The sequence below is a fragment of the Gavialis gangeticus genome, unplaced genomic scaffold, assembly GCF_001723915.1.
Source record: "Gavialis gangeticus isolate Ggan-Ray unplaced genomic scaffold, GavGan_comp1, whole genome shotgun sequence".
Taxonomy (NCBI): Eukaryota; Metazoa; Chordata; order Crocodylia; family Gavialidae; genus Gavialis; species Gavialis gangeticus.
Genome location: NW_017728996.1, coordinates 8,638,215 through 8,642,586, shown reverse-complemented (window position 1 = coordinate 8,642,586; position 4,372 = coordinate 8,638,215). Strand labels below are relative to the sequence as shown.

General features: G+C 43.0%; 1 protein-coding gene across 1 annotated transcript in view; it reads right to left on the bottom strand.

Moving 5' to 3' along the window:
- CERS3 (ceramide synthase 3) overlaps positions 1-3,065 on the bottom strand; it is a 91,157-nt gene extending 88,092 nt beyond the window's left edge. The window contains exon 1 of the mRNA XM_019504003.1: positions 2,975-3,065. The gene's annotated coding sequence lies outside the window, so the exon portion shown is untranslated. The remainder of the gene's footprint in view (positions 1-2,974) is intronic.
- Between the last annotated feature and the right edge of the window lie 1,307 nt (positions 3,066-4,372).

The following is a 4,372-nucleotide window of genomic DNA, read 5'->3' as shown; positions in this document are numbered from 1 at the left end:
AAGAGCGGGCTGTGGTCATGGAAGCCAAAGCCTTCCTGATGACACCAGTGCTGCAGTCTTTGGTTGACTACCTGGATCCTCCTCTCCCTCCTCAGCCCATAGCCCGAGACTGGGAGGATCAAAGAAAACACCACCTGTGCCCCCAGACCCTTTACTCCCGCACCCAAATCTCTGTAGCATCTCATGACACGGTTAGAAGTGCTCTGAGTCATGTTATTCATGCCCACCTAGATGAGGAGCATGGGATAGTGGTCTGTGGGCTGGAGGAGCTTAGGGATCTCCGCAGTGTCTCGGATGCGGGCCCCCGGGAAACAGCACTTGCGGTGCTCTGCCATTTACACCCATGTTATTACTTACAGCACTGGATCCTCGCACTTACGGCACTACAGGGAACTATACAATGAGAAAAAGAGGGCAACAAAACAAACATTCCTGGATAAGCTTCTCAAAAAGCCATCAAGGGGCCAAAAGTCTCCCCAAAATCTCCCCAAAGAAGCCCTTCTGAATTCCATGACCCTGATGGTGTTCCTTCATCTTCCGATTAAATAAAATTTTATACGATTAGTTACTGTATTGCCCTGTTTAATTGATTTATATATAGTACACTTTAAACAGCTTTGTACTGGTACAGTGTATATCATTTATAGTCGATTAAATAGGTGATTTAAATATGGTGTTTATGATCATTTCTATAAAAAGTTGGGCATCAGGCCCTTGGTCAGGAACGTAACCCCCTATTATAACATTGTTTCTATGGGAAAAATCAGATTCGACTTACATTACGTTGACTTACAGAACCTTTTTCAGGAACATAACCACCATAAGTACAGGAACTGCCTGTATGTCAACTCAAGTGGCAACTAGAGGTAATGTAAGGGTTCCCCTTCCAGTGGCAACAGGTTCCCTTCTTACGACTCTCTAATTAAGCATATAGAATCACAGAAAATTAGGGTTGGAAGGGACCTCAGCAGGTCATCTAGTCCAACCCTTTGTTCAAAGCAGGAGCATCTCCAACTAGATCATCCCAGCCAAAACTTCGTCTAGCCGGGTTTTGAAAACCTCCAAGGATGGATGGAGGTTCCACCACCCCTCTGGGTAACCTGTTCCAGTGCTTTAGTACTTTCCTAGCGAGAAAATTCTTCCTAATACCTAACCTCAATTTCCCTTGCTGCAATGTGAGACGGTTGCTCCTTGTTCTGTCATCTGCCACCACTGAGAATAGTCCAGCTCCGCCCTCTTTTGCAACCCCCCTTCAGGCAGTTGAAGGCTGCTATGTCATAGATTTAATAGACATTAGGGCTGGAAGGGACCTTGGAAGATCGAATCCAGCCCATACCCCCTGCAACATTGCAGCTGGTATGCAAAAGGTGAAGGAGTGACACACTCCTGGCAGGTAGCTGTTGACTGTAACTTTATTTTGGCATGTTCCTTTAGTGATAGGAGCATAGTAAAGCCATTGCACCTTTAATGCGGTTTCATTCCAGGTTAAATCAACCCTAGGAGTACGCAGATGGAACAGTTACAGCATAAGAGGTGACAGGCATACCCAGGTAGCAATTCTTCTTTGCCTTTTCACGTGTTGAAGTTACCTCTGCCCAGAGCTATTGATTGCATTTTAAATTACTTTGTAACAGGTGCAGTAGGAAAGTAATTCCTTCCTTCCATGTCTGTCTGCCTTCTCTTGACCTTCTTGCCCTTTATTTCTCTCTTTGCTCTGCCTGGGCCGATTTATTTCTCTTACAAGTTCCATGGCCAGGAAGTGCATCACTACCACTCCCTAAGGGCTCACAAACACCCAGTGCAGGTTACACAAGGTTCTATAAAATGATTCTTCATCATCACCTGTAGAATAATTGTCAAATATTAAAACACGGGGGTAGGCAGTGATACTCCTCCATGCGTCGGCAACCCACGATGACTGCTCAGACTCACCTGCTGCCTTCTACCACTTCTCACAACAGCATCAGGACCAAGACCAAGTCTCCTCTGCACCTTTGTTCTCAGACTCACACTTGCCACTTGCTCTCACCCAACATCTCTCCTGTCCGTGGCCAAACCAGCAGGGGAGACTCTATGTGCCTGGCATGGCATGCCAGCTGCTTTGCTGCAACAGCCGACTCCTCGCTCTTGCCACTACCTAGGTCTAAAGGCTGAGGGTCAAATCTTCTGCTGATGAGAATCAGTGTTATAAAAGATGCTGGACAAATTTATACTAACTGAGAATCTGGCAAAGGCTAATAAACTACAATTCTTTTTTTAATTAAAAAAAAAAGTGTAATTTTTTCAGAGAGGAAGCATGTGCACGTTACCTCAGCAAGAACTCCTCCTACTCATATGCAGAGTGTGATATTATCGTTTCCCTGAAAGAACCAGTTTTGGTCACTCACTTCAAGCCTGGAATACTTCCTCTGTATCTTTGGGCAAAACAGCCCATTTTGTTCTGAGACATCTCATACTCTGATGCTAGACTGACTCCTAAAGAAAATAGCTTTTTCACAATTTAACCCCCCACCCAACTACAGCCACTATTTTCACTGTACTCAGATGCAAGAGTTTTATTAATACACAAACACAAATTCTGTGTCGTTCTTTTAAATTCTTTTTCCTAGTACAAAGAATGCATAGGTCACTTCTGCAACTTAAGAATTTGTCAAAATGTTTCACACGAGTGTTTTGTGGAATGAAAACGTTGCAGGGAAAGCAGGAGTAGCACCAAAAACCACTACTGCACTCCTAAGCCCCTCACTTTAAACAAAAAACATCCCCAAATGCACGAACCATATCAGTCATAAAATATCATAGGTTTCAAATACGAGCTTGCTAACACTTGTCCCAGGTACCCGACTTGTTTAAACACTGTCCTAAGTTGACAGAATTACTGCTACTCTTCTACATAAAAGGTGACAATGTTAAGAGTACACATTGACAGTTACGATCCCAGCCCCATACAACGTGAAAACAGAAAGCCTCCTACCTTTGCAACGTTTCAGGCAAACAGCATTTAAGTGTACTAGCAAAGTTATATACATAGGCTGTACTCTGAGAGGGAAAACACGCCCCATTTGCAAAACACTTACAATTTCTTTAGAGATCCACCCAGCAAAGCTGCTAATCAAGATTCTGCCTCAAGTCAATCCTGATGTCAGACTGCATGGAGTGTACTCATACAGTAGTACTGCCAAATGTCATCGTTATAGCTGGTTTCAACATAGTTAATGGAGAAACATTATGTACCATACAACAGTGTGTATTGGGTTATAAAGATGCTCTCATCCAATTGCTCAGTCCTTAAAATACGAGAACACCACATCTGCTGGGTATAAAAGAAAATGTGAACTACACAACTCTGTGTTCGCACAAAGGCATTGTTCACAAACTTCTGCAGATTCTGGAGTGGACTTAAAAATAAAAATTGGGTAAATTCTCTGATCATAGAAGAGAATGCAAGAGCTTGGTCTTGATACTTTCAAAAAAGGTGCCATTTCTTCAGACAGTATAAGCCAATAGATCTATGCCAATTTATACAAGCTGAAAATCTCTCCCTGCATATCTGAAGGTCATATAAAAGGTGTCATTTGCTTCAAATCAGCTTTCAAATAAATCTCAAGCACCATAATTTGGGGGTCGGACCTGAAGATCTACAAGGTCCCTTCCGACCCTACTTCTATGATTCTGTAATTACGGTGCTTGAGAATATTTGATGCTCTGCCTGAAGACCATTCTTCACCACCTCCCTCAAGAGACTGCCTGGAATTGCTGAGTCCCCACAAATTCTTAATGGCTCCTTTTCCTGGGATTGTTAGGAAGGGATAGCTACTGGAGCTCCTTCTGTTCTCCTGGTTCTGCAAGCGGCCGGGAAACAGTAAGCCATGCCATAATGCAATAAAGGGAGGTATCATCCAGCCCAAAACCTTGATCCAAATCTAAAATTTCCCTCAAGGCCAGGGTTGTTTGGATGGAAGGGTTTGATTATAGTTACACATTTTTCTAGTAACGCATCCTTAATCTTCTGTGTATTTTAGGTCTTCGGTCCTATATTAAAGTAGGGTGTGTACTCATTAAACTGAAGCAGAACAATTGTTCAACTTGAAGGACTGCTTTGGGAAGGTAACATTACCATTTTGCTGTGCCATTCTAATTATTGCTGCATTTTCCCATGTCTGAACAGTGATGAGCCAGATCACACAGGAATGCTTTCCCAACTAGAGAACCTGGAGCAAGTTGATTCATGTATTGCTTGGTTAATATGCTGCCTTTTACTTACTGAGGTAGGTGGCAGAAATACCCATCTCAGATATCTTGAATTTACAGTTTCTTCCCAGTTGCACTCAATTGCCAAAAAGGCTTTGGTTCGACTGGAACAAATTTACAC